This window comes from Pleurodeles waltl, chromosome 1_2 (genome assembly GCF_031143425.1).
Source record: "Pleurodeles waltl isolate 20211129_DDA chromosome 1_2, aPleWal1.hap1.20221129, whole genome shotgun sequence".
Classification (NCBI taxonomy): domain Eukaryota; kingdom Metazoa; phylum Chordata; class Amphibia; order Caudata; family Salamandridae; genus Pleurodeles; species Pleurodeles waltl.
In genome coordinates this window covers 529,044,256-529,067,943 of record NC_090437.1, presented here as the reverse complement: position 1 = coordinate 529,067,943, position 23,688 = coordinate 529,044,256, and positions in this window count along the sequence as shown.

The window sequence follows — 23,688 nt, the reverse complement described above, 5'->3', positions numbered from 1 at the left end:
TTGTGCACAAGTCTAAGGACAATTTCACACACAATCCTGCATTTAGTACACCACCTACAAACATGTAATTCATGCATGGCAACAATACTCCTTTGGAGTAAATTAACTTACCTAAAACATGCACCTACGCAAACCGCAGGTCAACCATTGCCAAAACAAGCCTCAGCAAAAGAAACAAAAGCTTTGAACTATAACAAAAAAGAGAAATAAACTGTTATATCCACAACTGCAAATACTTTGCCATTTGAGAAACACCCCGCCACCAAACATTTAGAAATTTTCGCTGGCGTCTACTGGTCTCTGGGGCAGATGGGCCTAAAAAACAAACTAGGCCAATCTGTCCCCAAGGGGCAGAAATGGCCACCAGTAAAGTGCTGAATCCTTTGCCCAAGGGTCCACCCTCCCCATACGAAGCACACACACAAGATCTCTGGTACAAAGTGGATTCTGCCCCCCCGGGGGCAGATGGTCCAAAAAAAAGGCAGATCTGCCTACAAGCGGGGCAGAACTGTCCAAAAGTGTTTCTACTCCTTTGGGGGGGTGACCCTTGCCCAAGGGGCCGCCCCCCCAAAAAAAAGACAAACCATAGAACATCCCTAGTGCCATCGTGGCTTCTACCCCCCCCCCCTTGGGGGCAGTTTGGCTAAGAAATATTGAGCCGATCTGCCCCCGGGGGGCAGAAACGGCATAAGATATTATGCCCCCTTGGGCAAGCAGCCCTTGCCTAAGGGGCCGCCCCTGCACAAAAAACATGCACACACACAGAAAATACCTGGTGCCTAATGGATTCTTCCCCCCTTGGGGACAGATGGGCCAAAAAAAAACAGGCCGATCTGCCTACAAGCGGGGCAGAACTACTCAGAAGTGTTTCTCCTCCTTTGAGGGGGTGACCCTTGTCCAAGGGGCCGCTCCCACACAAAAAAACAAACAGCAGTACATCCCTGGTGCCATTGTGGCTTCTACCCCCGGGGGCTAATAGGCTTAAAAATAATGAGACGATCTGCCCCCGGGGAGGCAAAAACGGCGTAAAATATTATGCCCCCTTGGGTGAGAAGCTCTTGCCCAAGGGGCCACCCCCGCACAAGAAACACACACACACACGCACCTGAGACTAATCCCTGGTACCTCGTGGGCATTCCTGCTGCCTGATCCCATCACGATGGGGCAGCCAGAATGCTTAAAGAGGCATTGAGGGAAAGAAAAACTCTTTCCTTTCCCCCATGCCTCCTTTGAAGCAATCCCCCCGGCCCGAGGAGAAACTTACCTCCTCTTCTGTAGACGTGCTGGAAGCAAATGGCTTCCAGCGTGTCGGGCGGCCTCTAATGATGTCAGAGCGCGATCGCGTGCTGATGTTATTAGATGGGGTGGGGTTAGGTGGGCAGGACTGGAAGGGGAAGCGATTTCTCTTCCAGTCCTGCCTGTGACCCTCGGGGGGAGTGGCAGAAATTCCCCCGAGGGCCGGTGCAGGATGTAACGGTTACGTCCTGGGCACCCGAGCGGTGGTGCCCAGGCCGTAACTGTCACATCCCAGGCACCCAAGGGGTTAACAGATAAATGCACCTTTACTTTTTTTGGTATGGACACACTTCAAAAATTACACCCAACAATAAAATGCACCGCAGATAGCATATATCTAGAAGGTATAGAAAAGCACTTTTTTCCGACTAATGTCTACTTCATCCACCCCCAAACTACAGTTCCTGAATGGGTGTTTGACAAAGTAGACCACAATGTTTGGCCCTCCGGTAAGAATGATACGAGATGTGCCACAGGGCAAAATAGCACCAGAAGAAGAACAAGGAATTAAAATATTGATACAGGACTTACTTAGAAACAAAGTGATACAGAGATACAGGGCTCCCCACATAATAACCTGATCCTCCCAGTTTTGTGATGACCCTACTAATGAAGATGTTTGGAGGTTTATGGTTTTTATTATCAGTCACTAAATGTACTACTAGACACCTTTCAGTTGACACCAAACACAATTCTCATACAATGCATGGATGATACATAATTGGCCAGCACCAGCGGAACAGACTGTGCTTCTGACGACATAGCGTTACTAAATTTCCTTGCCATGCATGATTTCAAGGTATCTCCCACTAAATTGCAATTTGTTCAGTAGGAGATTGCCTATTTGGGACAACTTCTGTTGAAGAGGCATAGGAGACTTGACCCTCAAATAGTGAAGTATATATTGGACACTGAACCCCCTACAAGACAACAAATATCTAACTTTTTCCTTCTTTCCAAACACTTACTAAACCCTCTGACTGAAGACATCCCTCACCCTTTACCCTGTGTAAATGAATACCAGAATTATTTTTTGCAACCCAAACAAGTCCTTTGTGATGCTTCCCCTCTTGGAATGGCTGACTATACAAAACAATGTAATCTTTTTATACATAAAGAAGATGAGTGAGCACCTGCTGTTCTTACACCGTAACAGGGGAACAGAGAAGGACACTGTTCTTATTTTTTCCAGGACCTCAAAGCTAACCAGCATACCTTCCATGCAACTGTAACAGCAGCTGTTTCCCCCACACAAGCAGAAATATTAATTCTAGGACACAAAGTATATCTGTATGTACCTTACTCCATAGGCATACTTTTAAGCTGAATGTGAAACGCAAACTCAACATTTGATAAATGACAGACTAACGCATTGTGAGTTTTCTTTGCTCAGTCCTTTTGGTACATACATTGAAGATACACACTACACACTAATCCAGCAACCCCCTTGCCTCTTCCTCTGATGAATGCTGACATTGTGTGTGGATCACAGAAGAACAGACCAAAAGGAGAAGATTACGGGGCACACATATGGAAGAAAGAGATGGTGACTTATGAATTGATGTTTTAAATTTAAGCCTAAGGATGGGACAACCACTGCAGTCTATGCTGTTAGCAACTGACACAATGTCATTGAAACATGTAGACCAAGGGTACTTGCAATGTATCTACAGGGGTCACAAAGTATGGTCTATTAAGAGGGTGAGTGCCACACTAATGCCAGCCAGATGCATGTCAGGGGTGAGGAAGGTGTGTAAGGTGGGTGTAGGGGAAGCAAAGCATGTACATCTAAGGACTAAATTGCACAATGTTAAATCCCAGCTTCCCCACTTGACTAACTTGTATTACCCCATTTAATTGTATTTTTCACTTTACCTCTTTTTCTTCGTTATCACATATAAGAGAACTTCAAAATACATGAGTTTAAGATGTGTGCAGTACAAAACCTTCTTGTGGTTGATTTAATAAATTATAATGTTGCACATGTTTAACAGCAACCCAGGCCACCCAGAGAGCGTACATGACAACTGAATTGCATCCTAGTTCACTACTGACATTGTTGTCTGGGTGGGTGGAAGCAAGACTATTTCTAAATACATGTTTGAAAACTATCGTGCAAAAAATAATAAAAACTCTTAATGCAGTAATATGATCTGATTTACTAAGATGAAATGCTTCTACATGTTACTGAAATACATTTTTTTTCAATTTTGAAGAGACTTTGTCCCTCATTATGAATTTGGCGGTCCCAAGACTGCCAAGGTGGTGGTCCGACCATCATCGGCCTAGCGGATGTAACCCCTGTATTACGAGTTTGCCTGTTGTACCAACAGAAGACGTCAGCAGTCTGCCAGCACCCTCAATCAGCACAAACCGCCAGGGTGCAGAGGAAACACAAACAGGCTGGCGGAGCCTGTGTTTCCACTGGACTCATTATGAGGTTGCACACAGCCAATGTGATTGTGGCAGTCTGACCACCATATATCAGAAGGTGGAAACGGACAGTATAAAGGGAGTCACTTGCCTGCAGAAAGCCTTACACGTCGGGTGCCTCCATGCAGCCCTTTACACACCTCATGCCAGTGCTTATGGTCACCGAAAGACAATGTAGTAAACGTCGCCATGGACACCAACAACCTTAAGTACACACAACTACCTGCATCACCAATCTTAAAAACAGATTGTAGCGCTGGCGAACACATCATGCAGGGGCATGCCATGGGCAAAAGGTACACGTTGCAAACAACACACACTCATAAACATACATCAACATGGACACTACACAGTCATGCTATGCACACTTTGGACAACACATTCACACTGCACTTTAACACTACACAAATACACATGGCCACACAGCTCAGGCACAGAGACAGTGAAGGCTACAACACATTGTCACATTCATCAGCAACAACATACCAGCAGCACATATGCAAATACAACCCACACACTCATATTCCACACTGGCCAGGGACTGTCCTTACTTAGTCATTCAATGGCTGAGTCACATACATGTCAATACACAAGCTAAGAATATTCTCTTTTTGCACAAACTGTCCAAGTGTGGCACATACTAGCCAATGAATATAAGGGCATGACTACATACACTTCCCAATCAGCAGACCAACCTACTACCCCGCTAAGGCCCTCCACTGTCTAGGTAGGTGAACTGACATCTAAGGGGACATGCTGTAGCAATCTGTCTGAGATCTAAGGAACTATGGTACGCATCATACTTCTGTGGCTTCTGAAAAATGGACTCCTTATGCATGAATGCATTATAATACTCACACCCTGTAAGAATGATTATCTGTGTACAGTTCAGACAGGCTACTACCACCGTACAAACTCAAACATTAGACATGGGTAGCAATGAGACGACTGGCATGGTGGGTACAGAAAGTATCTACCCTGTCCACATTTGGACATGTGGACTAACAAATGCAGACTCATGCCACCTCAGGGGTAGGGTTCTGTGTCCTTTACTTGTGCCACAGAACATGCTTTTGGAAATATGCGTCCATCATACAGAGATGGCATCCAACAAACAGAGGTATGCATTGTCCATTTACTGATATGTGACCAAGCTACTGAAACACATTTCATGGCCTCCCAGGAATCAATACACTGTCTGCACTGTGGGACTATCAATTATAAAATAAACATGCACAGGACTAATTTGACCTGTATGAAGGTGACAACAGAGCTGTGTGAGTGGGGGGGCATGTCAGGGGACAGATGCAAACATTAACAATGATGCCAGTGCATATTGGTTTCAGATCTTTAAATCTCCCTTTAAACCATTTTCATACTCATCAGGGAAATAGCCTCAACAAGCTGCAAATTGTCATGAAGCCTAGATTTGACCACATAAAATGATCAACTTGGATCCAGGGAGTAGGCACAGTGCCACAGATGCGTGGCAAAAGTGACTCAGCACCAGCCTACGCTTGGACCCATGCTGGGAGGTACATTTGACAGTCCATGGTCTCTGCATGCTGAGCAGACAGAACCAAATGACACTCCATTCCTATCGCTTCCATGCATGACAGTACATCATGTAGTCAACATCAATTTGGCATGTGGTGTGTGGGGCAACTTGAAGGGGAGAGTGAGTCAGGCTATACCTTCAAAACAACAGTTTAGGAATGCCAAATGTTGCTTTAAATCTCAGTGGCTACATACACATAGCTCACTTTACACACATATCACACACACAACAGTCATACACAGCTCATGCTGTCATGCATGTGATTTACAGTTGTGATGTGCACTGTGTGTCATGCCCTCAACTTACGACATGACTTGTCACAGTTTGTGATTGATATGCATCATGAATGTTGCACGTGACAGACTGAATGATGGCCAAAGTCTTTTCTTGTTGTACATAGGTATTCAGAGAGGGGGAGAGGGAACCTCCTGTCTATCAACCACTGACAGACCTTTATCCATGGAAGAATGCCACATCATCCAGATTTACCATCTGAATCTGCAAACAGTCATGGATCTATGCCGTTGGTTGGAGCCAGATCTGATGCCTGGCATTTGTTGTTCATATAGCATACCACCCATTGCACAAGTCACAGAAGTGTTGCACATTCTGGCCACAGGGCCCGCCCACAATACAGTGGCCCTATCTGCTGGGATGTCCCAGCCTATGTTCAGTCTTGTTTTGAAGGATGTACTGTCAGCAATCTTGAAACACCTGAACATCCAGTTTCTTCAACATGAGAATTTTACCCATGTGAAGACTGTGTTTTATGGTTTGGCACTCATCCTTCATGTGGTGGGAGCCATTGATGGTACAGATGTTGTCTTGGTCCCACCGCATGGCAGTGAATAAGTGTATCAAAACAGGAAGAGCTTCCATTCCATCAATGTGCAAGTTGTTTGTTTGGCAGACCTCTACTTTCCACAGGATACTGCCCATATCCAGGTTCAGTCTCTGAAGCTTTCATTTTGCCAAACAACATGATCCCCCAACTGATGTCGCAACTGTACCCAGAGAGGCCCTGGCTCGTTAGTAAGTAACATATGTCCTGTTTGTTTGTGTGCAATGTCTGCTGTAAAAAACGCGATGAGAGGGACTCATAGTTGCACATGTGTCCCATTCCACAACAGGGGATTCTGCATACCCAAACCAACCATGGTTGTTGACGGCGGTGAGGATCCCAACTACGCCAGGGGAAGTCTGCTTCAATTATGCCCATGGAAGAACACTGCATGTTGTGGAGTGGTGTTTTGAGCTCCTGAAGGCCAGACTTAGGTGGCTTGACAAGACAGGTGGAGCTCTCCTCTACTAACCCGAAAAAGTTTCTAAGATCATTGTGGTTCCAGTTGGTGACAACTACCACCAATCTGTTTGCCTTTTCTACGGGATGAGGCCTGCAAAGCCCTTTCTTCTGTGGTCTGGGGGACAGTAACCTGGGATATTAGCCTGATTTCATTTGGTTAGGGCATTGTTGGCTACAACATTCCAGACAGTTCAACAGCCTATTAGCAGGGCAGTGCAATAACAAGTTTGGTGTGACCAGACACTTATGTAATTGTGTTGCAAGGAATTCTCAGCATGACACTATTACCATCCTGTGTCTTCCTCATGTCCATCACATGGGCTTACATTTCAACATTTAAACATGAGGAAAAGAAGGTAGCAGGCAATGTTTTAGCAATAGGTGATTTTATTGACATAGGTGCAGGAAATAATTGAGTGATGCAACATAAAAGTAAAGTCAGGGAATCAGTCATGGTGGATGTAATCATATTATTATATGTCACAACAATTGAAGTTCAAAGTCCAGTATCCTACTACCACAGGAAATGGAAGGTTGTCAAAAACAGTCAACAGAGTAAATATGTGGCACACAAATGAGATGGTTCAGGCTGCCTGCGATGTAGATGCTGAGCTTGGAGGACTCGATGTGGTCACTTTAGGACTCACTGGTGTCATTTGACCAGGTTTCCCTTATGGGCCATAACTGTCCTTAATGTCCAGATGTCCAGGAGTGTTGTCCTCACTGAGGGCTTCATTCATGGGGGTAGTGGCAGTATCTTGAGTGGGCTTGGTGTTCACAGTGGCAGCTAGTCCTGTTGATGTGAGAGCTACACTGTTACAGGTTGTATTGTGACATCTACCTCCAACAGTTTACAGTGACATTTAGCAAAAGCCATGTACACATTGGATTTGCAGGTTTACCTTATGTGACAGGTACACATGTTATCAATTGTATTGACCTGGACTTTGACTAAAATACCAATTCCTTTTCAGTCAGCCAGCTTCAGAATGTATGAGTTCATTACCACTTAGGAGTTTAGTCATAGACTTACATCTTGCCAGCACTACAGGCAAAACAGTGGCTGGGTAGAACATGGTTTAAATCATATTTTGGCCTAGTTGACTGTAATGGATGCAGACTCAGGAGTTTTTTGTGTATGTGATTGCTTCCAGCATGTGGTCAGTGAATTGTGAATGTGTCTGCTGCCAATACCATTCAGGTGATGCATCTTGAGGCCTTTGATTTTGCCATTATTTTGTTGCACCCAGGTTGAGCTGTCCTTCCTTCTCCACCATATTTTCATCTTAGCTGCTCAAGATGTATCTAGTTGGTTAGCAACATCACAGAGTGCACCGAGGTCTGTATTTTGGTTCCTCCCAGGTGGGTTAAACTTCATTAGTGAGTTCACAGACAGATGCACAATGTCATATGGACACTCGCCTGGTTATTAGAGATACAGGAACTGACCCTACTGGGATCTACAGTCATGTCACTCCAAGTACTACACACAGTATATATAGGCCATCCTCTCAGGTGAGTACACTTCAGTTGAGAGTTAACAGACATGGGTGTTTCGTCATGTGAACAGTGGGCTTGTTTTTGGAATTAGAGAAACAGAGCCTCCCGGACTTAGCAGTCACGTCCCTATCTGTACTTCATGCACTTGTTATATGTCATGCATCAGGTTTATACATTTCATCTGTGATGTCCCAAATAAGGATATATTAGCAAATGTACACTGGACTGGTGTATGGAGTGACAGTAAGGGAGCTTCCTGTGAGTTGCAGCCATGTAACTCCCTGTATTACACACACTATACTGATAGTTTCCTCACAAGTGAGTACACTTCAATGATGATTTGGTACAAAGGTGTATTTTGGGGATGGACATAGGTTTGTTGTTTGTAGTTAGTGGAGCATTGCCTGTCACTCCCACTGCTTCACAATACTTGACAGATGCCTACTCCCCCAGTGAGGACACACCATTATATATTTGAAATATTGTTGTGTTCAGGGAAGGGGACACTGTTCTGGTGTTTGTAGTGACAGTACTGGTGCCTCTTGGTCTTAGCAGTCCTGCCAGTGCCTGTACTACACACATTATAGAGACATCTTGCTTTCAGGAGAATTCAATGGTGAGTTCAGGGACAAGGGTCATTGGAGCAGAGGACACAGTGTTGGCTGAGTGGAGCGACAGTAGCAGTGTCTCCCGGCATTCTCAGTCCTATCAGTGTCTTACTGCACACACATTGTACAGTTGTCATCCTCCCTGGTGAGTACCCTTCTTTGGGGAGATCAGGGACAAGGGTCTTCGGAGCAGAAGACACAGTGTTGGCAGAGTTTAGTGACAGTAGCAGTGCGTCCTGGCCTTCTCAGTACTGTCAGTGCCCATACTACACGCACACTGTACAGTTGTGATCCTCCCTAGTGACTACCCTTCTATGGGGAGTTCAGGGACAGAGGGTCATTGGAGCAGAGGACACTGTGTTGGCTGAATGAAGTGACAATTGTAGTGCCTCCTGGCCTCCTCAGTTCTATCAGTGTCAGTGTCTGTGTCTGTATTACGCTCACTATACAGATGTCATCCTTTCAGGTTGGTACATCCCAATGGTGAGTTGCCATACAAAGTAATTTGGAGTAGGATGGATACACTGTTCCTGTTTTTGTAATTGTAGAACAGTACCTGCTGGTATTTGTAGTACAGTCAATACCTGTACTACACACACTGTACAGAGATGTTGGTCCCCCAAGTGAGTCAACTTCACATTTGTATTGCCCGACCAGGGTGTATGGAGAGGTGGACACTGGAATGGTGAGTGGGGTGACTGTGAAGGTTGCAAAAGGTGAGAAGTGAGCATGCATGACAATATATTTTGGTGACATATTTTTGTGTTGTGACTTACCAGACTCCACTCCCCCAGATATTCCTGTCAAGCCCTGAGGATGCAGGATGGCCATGATCTGCCCCTGTCGCGTAGGCTCTCATTAACCTAATGAGACTACTGGATTTGGGTGGCAGAATCACTTGCACTATGGGGACTCAGCCTGAACCCACTACAGGTGACACCTGTCGGCCTAGTCCGGGTTTTGTTCCTGCTAACTAGCAGTGCCTCATCTCCACCCTAGAGCAAGGATGATTGGGCAACCGAGCGCATGACCCAATTGACTCCTCTGGGAAATCGTGATCACTCAGATCTCATCCGTTTCTCTCAGTTACATTAGTCTCACATATGCAAGGACAATCAGAGGCAGAATATAGTTCAATAAGGTTTTATTGGAATAACTGCATCTTAGATAATAAAGCATGTAATCCAATAACTAGGACGATGAAGCATGACAGGATTAAAATTGTGACAAGGAGAGTAAAGCATAAAAATAACGCTGCCACATTGTTACTACAATCATTAAGAATAGTCCTACCTAGGCTATGTTAGAGAAGAGCATGTTAAGTTCTAATTCTGCCCTTACCTGAGCAAGAGGCCTGTAGTCTACATAAGCAGCTGCAGCGAAGAACTCGGCAATTAGCATACAATCGTGGCCATCTGGCTGGAATCTCCCTCTAATGTGCATGGGTCAAAGTAGTGATTTTATAATAAAACGGCTGATGTTCCAAGAAAGAATCCCCACCTAAGAGTGTGTATGTTTCTGTGAACATTAGAGACAAAGCGTACCACTTTTGCAGGCAACCTACCTTACTGCAGCCTTAAGAAAAGCACAGAGTGAAAGAAATGTCTTGTTTAAGAACACAGTGCTGGCCTATGCAAAGAACAGCTAGCTAGAGAAAATAAAACAAGACTGCAATTGTGGCTATTGGACAAATAATAAAACAAAGCTGAATAAAATAAATCTAGGTTAAAGTGCACAGCAGCAGGCCTAGTTTGCTAAAATAACATCTGTAAAGCTGTAACTAAAATGGCTACACAACACCCCTCCCAGGATGTGAGTTGCAAGGGAGGAGGGGGGACCACCGCCAGTTCCAAGATGCCATGGAATGTACCTTTCCCCTGAGGTCATTCCACCTCTTCTTGATGTCGTCCCTTGTGCGCCTAATGGAGCCTACAAAATTTACTCCGTTGACTATCCTTTGACACATTTGTATTTTCCTGCCAATACTAGTGTGCTGGACTTGTGCTCCAAATAAATGGGGCTCTACTCTTATGATTTCATCCACCCTGACTCAACTCATCTTCAGTGAAATTGGGATTCTTCTGGGGTGACATGGTGCAGATTAAAAAATAAGTGGTGGGAAATGAACAAGTGAAAGTGAGTTAATGGCGTTGGGGAAGTGCAAATGGATATGATTGGAAATATGAGTGTAGAATATGTGCGTAAGGAAAGTTGTGGGGGTTCCTAATCTATGGTTTGGTGATTTATGGACGTGCTCTGGCTTGGGTGTTTGGTGTTGTAAATGCAAAGGATTGCAGTTTATGAAGGGGTGTGTTTTATGGAGTGCTTTGCAGGTGTGTTGGGTATGGTAATGTGTGTCAGCTGTGTTGTTTTCAAATCCATCTAATGTGGTGTTGTGTGTTACTTTGTTGAATGTGAACTGCTGTGGTTTGGACTGCCATGGAAGTTTACCACTGCAACTTTTGACTGTTAATACCTTTAGTGGTTGGTTGATGTGCTGTCGGAACTGGTGTTGGACCGCTTATTTTGTGCCCTCAATGGTACTGGCCTGGTGGGTTTTTTGACTTGCCTTTGCCGGTCCTGCCTGTTCAGTTTGTAATACACCAGTCTGAAAGACCACGAATATGGAGGTCTTTTGGCGGCCGCCACTATGGCCGCCTGACCACCAAACTCATAAGCAGTCCCTTTAGTGTATTTTTATATATTTGTTCTAATAGTCCTTGCCCCTTGACATACCTCTGTAAAAAAACATTGTTGTCCAGAGATTTTCATATTTGAGGTGTGCTTTTGTATCATTAGAGAAGTAATTTAGCTTGGGTTAACATTACTAATCCGGGGAAATTTTTTCTGGACAGCATTTTTACAAATGCGGGATGTGTTGCAGTGATGATGTAATATTTCAGGAACCATGAGACCTCTTTACTCCTCAGAGCAACCCTTCTGCCATTTTCCAACATGTTGGCTTTATAATGATGTGTTTTAGCCATCATATTGACAATTTATTTCAATATTGTTTTATCTCAGTTTTTACGCAGATTCAAATTTGTAAACATGAACGAAGCACGTACTAGCACAGGATCTTTACCTCGTGACAGTGTGTAGTTAACTATAAAATCTAAGGACCCCTCCAACAAAGAAAAATTTGTCACATGCCAAAGTGATCTGAAAGAAAAGCTAACATCAACTGCAGCTGGACAGAAGAGAGTTTGAAATGCTGCAGAAATATGGTAAGACAAAGTTCACAAAAGATTGAAACTGATGGGAGAAGAGGATCGAAAATGTTATAATTGTAGCAAAAAGTGCTACTAGTAATATAAAATGAAAAAAGTCTGGAAAAAATAATTAAAAAATAGCAGAAACTAGTGAATCACAACATGAATCCGAGTCTTCTGAGAAAGCGACAACAACCAAATCCAGTTCCCATCAACTTAGAAGATAGATGGCTACCCCTCATCCACCTCCAACTACTGATTACAAAGCAAAGGATCTTCGATGTGCTTTCTGTGGTTTAGCTAAAGAGAAAGGGCCAAAGTGATTGATGAAAGACCAAAGTACAAAGTACCCGAGTCTCAAAGAGCAAACATGTTTTTATCTACAGGTAGTTTCTTCCAAGATGAAGTTTTCAGCCAGTTAGCTGATCTAAACAGTAAGGTGACTGTATTTGCAGCGGATTTGTATGCCCATCCTACCTGCATGCTTGCGTACATTTGAAAATGTAAATGTACAATGAGCTCCCAGTTTGCACTTTTTGAAAAAGCAAATAACGTTTTGAAGCCACTCTTGAGTGCTGGGTATGGGTTCACACTCAGTGAGATGAGAGAAATAGTGGGCAACATTTATGAAACTGTACTGATCCATAATAATGACATTTACAATTTTTGGGTGAGAATGTACAAAGATAGAATTTGTTTTTGTCAGTCTAACAAAAAGAATGAGCCACTTATGGAGTTCTCAGCTGATTTGACTCCTCAAGTTCTTGCTGCCCAAATAAAATCCAAGGATGAAGTAAAATCAGCAGGAACCATTTAGGAAACATCCTGAAAGATCTCTATTTTGAACTCAATGACACATTTTGTGATGCCCCAGAGATCTGCAAAACATGGGAGTCAACAAGAATGGCTGATGTTGTCTTAACATGTTTTAGATCATTGTTTAATATCAGCAAAGCAAAACTGTTGCAAACTAAAGTTCTTAAGTTTGGAACAAAAGCAAACAAATTTGATGATGGCTTTGAAGATAAAAGCAGAGCAGTGGAAGGCAATCCCACGAACCAACAGGCTTATGCATTGCAAATGCACTGTCTTTTCCAAATCATGTTTTATGAGTTACATCACGGCAAAAAGAAAACTCCACTACACATGATGACTGCCAGCGCAATCTATGACAAGTGCAAAAGTAGAGAGCTAATCACTTCAATGATGGGTTTGTTGTATCAACAAGTTATAATAACATAGTATGGAGCATGAACTTGTTAGCAGCTCATGCAGTCAAATCTTGTGAATCCGACAGCATACCACTTCCAAGTCAATTTACCAGGGAAGGATTTACAATTGCTGCTCTTGATAATTTTGATTTTGAAGACAGCTCTTCTTTGTCAGGAACATCCAGCATACAAGATACTGCCATGGTGTTTTTTGAAGATCGACCCAAGGAAGTAGTTGCTGGAAAAAATGCTGTGTCAGCTGTAGGCATAAACCAACAAATGTGCAAAATTACTACAAGCCAGCAATATGTCCCAGTCTACCAGAAGGTTTCAAAATGACTGAGGACATAGCTCTTCTACCTGACACTGTGGTCCACAAAGCTGATTTAACTGAATTTATCATATTGCTTATTCAGTGCGGACTGAAGGATGAAGAAAAGCCAGTTCCTACATGGGCTAGAATTCATGCTCTGATCTCCCAAAATACTGTCCCACTGAAGAAGGTTGGGTTTTTACCAGTAATACCATCACCAGTCACAAACTGTGCAATAGTATACACAGCTCTAAACATTTATCAGAATGTGTGTGCTCACCTTAATGACCAGCCATCCTGCCAGATTTTTGCAATGAAGGTGTTTTCCGTATTGTAGCTAGCATTTTTATGAGCAATCCAATAGAATTTGATGATCTTTATCCAATGATGACAAAAGTTACACTGCGGTGTGCGGGAAATTATCTCAGTGGATGTGGCATAGATGATGCCCCTATTGAGAATGGAGTCTTTGGAAGCAAAACTTTCCAGTGTTCATTGAGCCAAAATCATTATGTTTGTTTGTTACAAGGTATGCTCATCATTTCTGCGGCTATAAAAGGCATATGATTGCTTTCTGGAACGAAATGACAAATTAGGTTTTGAATATCTTATCTTAAAAGAGGACAAGACAAAGGGTGCACTTCATTCAAAAGACATAATGCAAAACCAGACAATTTTCAATGCATTCAGTTTGAAATCAGAAACCATGAAAACCAAGTTTGTAGAGCTTGTCAAAGAATATGAAGAAAAATCAAAACTTTGCAGGTACTGGGACAATGTTTTACACATGATAGCTCTAGTGAAAAACGTGGTACATGCTGATCGAGAACATGATTGGGAGCTGCACATGAAGCTTGTGGAGTCACTGATTACTGTATTTCACAAATTTGTTTGCATAAACTACCTCACATATGACTCTTGGTATTTGGAAAGAGTGAATAATTTAGAGGCAGAAAAAGCCATACCTCAACATAAAATTAATCCAATTACATTTTTTGGTGAAAGAAAGAAAGGGAAGGTTCAATGCTGTGGCTCCAGATTTGAAACTGGAACAGTGAATATGTTGCTGAATGGCAGCTAGGGCTAGTTTACCATAAAGTCCTTTCTACTTGCAATGTTTTCATAGCAATGGCATATTCAAAATTAATGGACCATCGTGAAACTGTTTCTCACCAAGAGCTTGTGGGAAAGAGAGGGGAATGTTTTAATAAACATGTTGACAGCCTTCTTCATTTTATGCAGCAGCAAGAAAACCTCTTTGAAATGATGGAGCCTGTGCATCTACACAACTTCGTGACCAAACAATATGTGCATAATGATATAAAGCCATGTCTACCAGATGTCCTGGAAAGTGGATCCATACTTTATGCAGAACTGAAGCAGGAGAGATTTGCATTGGAAGAGAAAAAGCTGTTTGATTTAATCACTAAAGCTAAACTTCCATGCTTTAATTGCCATAGTAAGAGTTTCGTCCAACCAGCCACTACAAAACAGGTTACAAAAAACACTTTCTTAAGCACATAGAGAGAGGGATATAGCAAAAGAAAAGGGTAAGGATATTTTGTTGCATGATCTTCCAACAAATGCATTACTTGATGGAGATGCTGCAACCAAACCAGTGAAGAAGAAGCTCATGCAAGAGCTCAAAAATACCCTTTCACCTGAAGAATTTAAATTAAAAAAGGTGTCCTCTTTGAAAACAGCAACTATTGTGGACTATATGTCATATGGCAAATGGTCAAGATTTCATCGATGCAAAACTTCGGAGAGACAATTCAGACTGTTTTACAGATATCAAAGTAAGTGTGCACCTTGCAAGCACTGCACATGATGTTTGACAGCTATCTTGAAGTATCTGTCAAAGAATGTGAGAGAATCATACAAATGTCTACAAGTGGAGCAGCTGACCTTTCCTGCATCAAAAATGTGACACCTATACCTGTGCAACTTCATAAATTTTGGCCATCAACATCGAACAAGATGAAATTGGAGATGTTAACTCACCAAAATATTTCTGATGCTTCACTGAACACTGAATTTCCAATTATTGCAAGTGGAATGATTGTCAATGAGGAGTTGGGGCCTGATTTACGAACAGTTAGCGCTGCCTTTGCGTCATTTTTTGATGCAAAAGCAGGGAAATCTTACAAAATATAATTATATTTTGTAAATCTAGTTATATTTAGTAAGTTTGCATGGTGTTTTGTGTAAAAAAAATGGCGCAAAGGCAGCGCTAACTTTTAATAAATCATGCCCTTGCTGCCTAAATAAAAGGATTAAAAAACATTATTATTTGTATAATTTCTATATATGACTCTTCTTCCTCTCCTATAGTCACCATTTTGGAAAATGGTGGAAGGGTTGACTTGGGAGTTATTTTCTATCCATATAAGACTGCTTGACCCGAAAAATCCATGTTTTGACATTAAAAGGAAGTATAAATGTATCATGGTTCCAGAAATATTATATTATCCCTTCAACATATGCACCATCTTTAAATATGTTGTCTAGAAAAGTTCAGCTCAGATACGCAATGTCTAACCAGGCTAAACTATGTCTCTAATGACCCAAAAACACAAATCAAACATGGAAATCTTAGGTCAACAATTTGTTTACAGAGTTATATCTGGGGGCTGGGATTATCGGATGTCTTAAAAATAACTGCATTTCTAAAGTTAAGCAGTTCCAGACACCCTAGGTTTTCTCCTTTCTTTAACTTCAGGTAATATGTAAATAAATGCTTGACATTAATGATGAATTGCCCTTCCCCTTTGGGAAGAGATTGCATTGTGAACAGCATGAAATGTTTTGGAAAATTGATAGCACACAAGATTGCCCCAATGACTGTGCCACCTAAGCCCATCAAGGACTCTGGTACCCAATACAACCTGTGCCACACCCTACAGTAAGATCATCATCATGACCTAATCAGCAGTATTGGTGACCTCTAACAGCCTAGTGATGGTGAAGAATAAGGAACAAAGGGGCCCAACTGCTCAGCAGGAACAATCAGGATGGAAAAGAACCATGCTGACAAAAACTGTGTAGACCATTTGTCGTGACCATCATTATTACCCTAGCAGCTGTTGTTACCTACTTGTATGATCTATACTTCCCAATATTACTTGTTTTAAACAACACCATTGCTTACTGAAGATCTACATTACAGCCATTCTAAAGAGTGCCAGGAAAACATTGATATACAAATGATGAATCCATATCACAAGGAACTAAGGGCCAGATGTAGGAAGAAATTGTTTTGCGACTTGCAATTTGCGAATCACAAAACCATATGCAGAATGGTGTCCCTGACACCATCTGCGAATCGCAAGGGGGTCGCAAAGACTCACCTCATTAATATTAATGAGGTGGGTCACAATTTGCGACCCCCTTGCGATTCCCTGCACTCACAGGGATGGTGGCCTGCTGGAGACAGCAGACCGCCATGTCTGTGACTGCTTTTTTAATAAAGCAGTTTTTTTTTTGTATTGCAGCCCGTTTTCCTTAAAGGAAAACGAGTTGCAATACACTCGGGAAAATGAAACCATTTGGTTTCATTTTTTCAGAGTAGACAGTGGTCCATTGGACCTCTGCCTGCTCTGCAAAAATATTTTTGGCGACATTCACAATGGGCGAATGAGTTAGCACCCACTTCACATGCGTGCTAACTCCGAATTGCTTTGCGACGCGTTCGCGGTCACAAAGCAATTCTGCATCTGGTTGCAAATCGCAAATAGGAAGGGGAACCCCCCTTCCTATTTGCGAGTTGCATTCCCATTTTGCAAGTCGGTACTGACTCGCAAAATGGGAATATGCATTGCGATGCCGTTTTGCATGGCGCAAACTGCGAATTTCGCAGTTTGCGCCATGCAAAATGGTTCCTACATCTGGCCCTAAATGCCTCTGCTGGTTAGATTTGTTTAAAACTACGTACTGTACTACATTACTGGATGATTTTGTTGCCTTTCCCTTTGATGCTTAATGATTTGTGCTATATTCTATTTAAAGCAGTGATCACCTGGTTTTCTGGCCAGAAGGGTGCTGATGTCATATACAAATACTGATATGAAATAGTGGTTCTATTAGATTGTTCCATCAGAGGGGGAGGTTTGTCCTACAGAGAATCCTTCAATTATGGTGTCATAAGTAAATTATATAATAATTAGCCGTAGGAATGATATTTCTTAACAATTTGAAGCCTGGGGGCTGGACTAAGTGTAGAAGGCTGGCCTGCTTTGTAGTGGGCACCTAAGGAACTTACACCTTATACCAGGTCCAGCTATCCCTTATTAGTGAAATGTAGGCAGTGTTCTAACAGCCTAGGCTGTCTAGGGGTAGCTGTAGCAGAGCATTCAAGGCCGAAGTAGGAGACATGCAAAGCTTCTGCAGTACCAATATAGTTACACAATACTTATACACAATAAAATACAATACTCAGAGTTACCAAAAATGAAGGTACTTAATTTTAGTGACACAAGTCCAAAAATATCTTATAGGCAATACTCCTTCTGGAGGTAAGTATTATACACAATATATACACTAGTAACCAAAATCAGGTACGTAAACAGTCATAGACTTGTGCAAACAGTAGAAAATACAATAGATTGCAAATGGGCCTAGGAGCAACACAAACCATATACTAAAATAGTGGAATGCAAATATCGAGTTCCCCCCTAGGCAAGTGTAGTGTGTAGAGGGACGCTGGGAGTGCAGGAAAACACCAAAGGTAAGAAAAGTACCCCACGCTAGAGCCAAGGAAAGCAGGAGTAAAGTACAGCGTTTCCTCAGAACACACTATAAGTCGTGATGAAGAATTATACAAGAATCAAGCAAGACTGCAAGCAACATACAATGGATTCCTGGACCTGAAGACCTGAGAAGAGAGGAGACCAAGTCCAGAAGTAAAAGAAGAGTCCAGGAAGAACAGGAGCCCCTGCCCACCTGGAAGAAGGTGCAAAAGTGGATTCTCCAGTTGGAAGAAGAGTACAGAAATGCATGAAAGAAGATAGCTGCAGGTTCCTGCTTGTTGCAAGAGATGTCCCACATCGAGTTGTTGGATGAAGGCTGTTTGCGTCGCTGGATTCTGCCAACAAGCCTTGATTCAAGCAAGTAAGCGGTTTGCATCAAAGAGGAGCTGCCTGGACCCAGGAGGGACCTGAGGGTCTCAACTCAGACTGAGGAAGCAGAGGGGGCTCTCAGCACTTCAGAGAGCCCTCAGAAGACCAGGCAGCACCCATGGGAGTTCCAGAACACGGGGACAAAGGAGATGAAAAGTGTGATCACCGCAGCACTACATGGGAGGACCCCACGCCACTGGAGAACAACCTAGGGAGCTGTGTGTTGCAGGATGGAGTGCTGGGGGCCTGGGCTATGGTGTGCATGAAGAACGTTTGAAAGAAGTGCACAGAAGCCCAAGGAGCTGCAGAAGACGGGCTGCACAGAGGTACTCTTGCAGCACGGGGAGGCAAGCTCTTACCTCCACCACATTTGGACAGCTGGACCTCTGTTAAGTCTGGGTCACTTTAGTCCACCACCTTAGTTCCAGGGATCTTGCTCGTCAACAGGAGAGGATTCCCAGAGTACCAGTTGTCATCACAGAGAGGTGCCTGCAGAAGCAGGGAAGTGACTCAGTCACTCCACGAGAGATGCCTTCGGTTCTTTTGGTGCAGGGTGAAGACAGGCAGTCCTCAGAGTGTGCACACCTTGGAAACTGTTGCAATTGCTGGCTGGAGCTGAAGTTGCAAGCCCCAGGTGTCGTCCTGATACTTTGTTGCAGTTACAGCAGTTCCTGGAGCAGTCTGTGGTTGATCCGATGGTCAGAAGCTGAAGCAGAAGATGCAGAGGAGTCCCAGAGGAATCTTGCAAACCGAATTCGAGGAAACACCCAGAGGAGAGACCCTAATTAGCTCTGAGAGTGGAATTGGCTACCTATCCAGGTATACACCTTCAGGAGGAGTCTCTGATGTCACCTGCTTGCAGTGGCCACTCAGAGGTCTCAAGAGGGTCCCCATACCTTGGAATCCAAGATGGCTAACTCCAGGGACACTCTGGAGGAGCTCTGAGCACCACCCCTGGGGTCACTCCCCTTTCCTTTCTCCACTTTTGTGCAAGAGCAGGGACTGGAGGTCACTGAACCCGTGTAGACTGGATTATGCAAGGATGGCACCGTTTGTGCCCTTCAAACGTTACCAGAGGCTCTGGGAGTATACCCCTTTGATGCCTGTAACACCTATTTCCAATGGGAGAGGGTGTAACACCCCTCTCCTAAAGGAAAAGGACCTGTCTGTGAGGTGGCAGCAGCTGGGACTGCAGTAGAAACAACAGAGAGCCGGTTTGGCAGTACTGGAGGTCCATGGTGGAGCCCCCAGGGTGACCCCCAAATACCAGATTTGGATTAGGGAGGTAATTCCATGATCTTAGACACCTCACACGGCCATATTCGGAGTTACCATTGTGAAGCTACATATATGTATTGCCATATATGTAGTGCATGCTTATAATGGTGTCCCAGCACTCATGAAATCTAGGGGAATTGGCCCAGGACAATGTGTGGGCACCTTTGCTAGTGCAAGGGTGCCCTCACACACAGTAACTTTGCACCTAGCATTCACTAAATTAAGGTTAGGCATGCAGGTGACTTATGAATTACTTAGTGCAGTGAAAAATGGCTGTGAAAACGTCTGTGCACTATTTGACTTAGGATGCAGTGGCAGTCCTGAAGAAAGGTTTGTACGAGCTCCTTATGGGTGGCAAAAGAAATGTTGCAGCCCATAAGGATCTCCTGGAACCCCAATGCACTGAGTACCTAGGTACCAAGGTACCATATACTAGGGACTCATAAGGAGGTTCAGTGTGCCAATCAGAATTGAAATATAGATTCACTAAACTGTACTGACAAATTTGGTAAGTAGAGAGAGCATAAGCACTGGAGTTCTGGTTGGCAGAACTTCAGTGACACAGTTAAGCATACTGACAACACATATAGGCCACAAACTATGAGCACTGAGGTCCTGGCTAGCAGGATCCCACTGAGACAAGCAAAACACCCTGACAAACAGGCAGAAATTGGGGGTAACATGCCAAGAAAGATGGTACTTTCCTACACTAAGAGGTCATAATAGTTATAGTTATTCCAGTATTAGCTGTTTGTTGATGTGTAAATATGCTTCCTGTTTGCTGTCAGGCATATTCCAAATTGTGCCTTCCCCCGCCAGGTAATGTTCATTTTTCAAGTGTCATGCTACAGTGGGAAGAAGAAATGTCTGCAGTAATGCAAATAAATGCGGAATAGCAAAATGATTACATGTTGAACAGATGTTGAAAGGGCAGTTTGTAGGAGATTAAATATGGGTTGTTTCACTGAGATTTCATGAACCCTGCAGCTGTATAAACCCTGGCTTTTGCACATAGACAAAGGAGAGTAAATGTCCATGACCTATTTATTCCTGTGAGCATCCCCTTTGTTTTCAAGAATTGAAGCACCAGATAGCTAAAAAGTAGATAAGGAAGGATGACAAACAGTAGATGTTTAAACATCATGTGTCCTCAACAGTGTGAGAATGTATATACGCGTTGATAACTTTGAATTGATAGTATATGACTTCAGCTTAACTTCCATTATTTATTTGTGCACACATGCCTGACGTCAACGTATGCCAATGAAGTTCAAACAGCATTTAAAAATTGTACAAGCTGCATCTGGTACATCAGAGTAAATTTGAAAGCCAAAGGCTTCTGGTCTCCCCAAGTTTAAGCTTGAATAAGTATTCCTCAGCAGCTGTGTTTTATTGCCATCTCTCATTAACAGACAAGTGTACCCTGTTTGTGTGTTCACACCTATCAATTAGATCTGGAAAACTGAGTGAACATTAACTTTAATTACTTTTTGCTAGCTTTTTCAAAGATCTTAATTATGTCAAAGCCCTTTGCTGGGAAATGAACTGAAACCTAGACATTAAAAACAGCTTTTTAATCTTCAATCACTGTGTGGGTGCGTTAATTTAAATATGTATTGTTCCACTTTTGTAAATAATAAATATGCCAAAGCGAAATTTCCTTTACGATGTACTAATCCCCTGCAATTTCAGGGTTTTTGCTTCATGAGGGGATACATAGGGGGTCATTCCGACTCCCGCCGGCGGCGGTAACCGCACGCCCGGCGGGAGCCGCCGAATGACCGCACCGCGGTCAAATGACCGCGGCGGCCATTCTGGCTTTCCCGCTGGGCTGGCGGGCGACCGCCAGAAGGCCGCCCGCCGGCCCAGCGGGAAAGCATCTTCAACGAGGAAGCCGGCTCCGAATGGAGCCAGCGGAGTTGAAGGCGTGCGACGGGTGCAGTGGCACCCGTCGCGATTTTCAGTGTCTGCTTGGCAGACACTGAAAATCAATGTGGGGCCCATTTAGGGGGCCCCACAACACCCGTTACCGCCATCCTGTTCCCGGCGGTGAAAACCGCCAGGAACAGGATGGCGGTAAGGGGGTTGGAATCCCAAGCAGCGCCGCGTGGAGGATTCCCTGGGGCAGCGGGAAACCGGCGGGACACCGCCGGTTTCCCGTTTCTGACCGTGGCTGTACTGCCGCGGTCAGAATGCCCATGGAAGCACCGCCAGCCTGTTGGCGGTGCTATCGCGGTCGTTGGCCCTGGCGGTCGGTGACCGCCAGGGTCAGAATGACCCCCATAATGCCCAAAATTACTCCATTCTTTGAAGAAGATATTGTTCGGATAAAAAAAATATCACAGGAGCACAGGAAAAACGTTAGAATGTTTTGGCAAATGTTTGTGGCTATTGCCTTAACATGGCTTGATTAGAACATTCAAGCAACACTTTTAAAGCAAAATCTATCATTTTTAACAAGCAAAGAACCTTAGAGTGAGGCTACTGTGCATACTTCCTCACCATATCCTAAAGTCTTCCTCTTTTACTTTGTTGAGTCTTTTGCCATTTAGTATTAGGATTCTGGAAGGGAAACATCACTCAGCCTTCATCTGCAATCTCTGCTACATCCATCAAATTATTATTTTTTTGCATTCTTTGGGAAACCTATATTACTTCAGTTTAGTACATTACAGCATATTTGAAGAATAAGGGAGGGTAGGCACCATCACTTTTTATTGTTTGCATTTTGTTTCTATTTAGTTGCTGGATAGGCTGGTGAATTAGAACCAGGGAATGCAGGGCAGGTCCCTGTAGGGATTAAAGGATAAGTATGTAAGGTAAATGAACATTTTGGGGTGATGGAGGCCTAGGGATATATTTCCTCCTTTTTTGTGATTTGTGATAACACCACTGTTTTTTTCTTTTGGTGGCCAGTTTGCTGTATACCATTGATGTATTTCTCAGTAATTTCAATAGATTTTTCACAATCTCACTGCTGCTGCCTTAAATATATTTTAAGGGCCTGTGGATCATTTTGAATATATTTCAGTTCTTTTTTTATCTGCATCTGCCTGTGCCCATGTAGCAAGCAATTTTCCTTTGCTTCGTCTTCATAATTCGGTCCACCTTTTTGGGGTTTATTCACAAACTGTAGTTTGTGATACATCTAGTAGTGCCATAAAAGCACTACTCCCTTACAACAAAGGGTCAATACCACCTTACATGTGGAGATTTTCCTCCTGTCCTATATTTTGTGTCCAGAAATCTCCACCCCTACTGCGAAGATCATATGCATGTGTTTTAATAGCAAATATGTGAGGGAAGGGGGGACGTCTGGAAAATACAAAATATTTACTGCTAGATAGGAGGTGTCAAGGCACGAATAAGGCAAAGTTAAGGGAGGGCTTGGAAAGCATTTAGTAAGGGATATGCACCCACACACAAAAGAGTGAAGCCATTGTTATTCACAACCTGCACTAAAGTTACTACAGCCAGAAATGACTCAAAAACAATAGTGAATGTATTCTACTCCAGCTCAGACCAGGAAATAAGTTGAATACCACACAAGTCCCAGGGAACAATGTTGACCTCCTGAATATGTGTTTTAATAACCATTGTAATGAAAAAATACATGTAACTATTTATTTAAAAAAAGAAGTATTTTAAATCAATTTCATACATAACGTTTAATATGTTTTAATACAGTCTAAATAAATATAAACGTTTTACTTTGGGTGAAAAAAATTTAAAATACGTTTTTAAAAGATAAATTGAACTTGATTTAATATATCTAAATAAATTAATAATTAATTTTCAATTAGCATAATAGTGATGTAACATTTTTATTCAGTTCTACATTTAAAATAAATATATATAA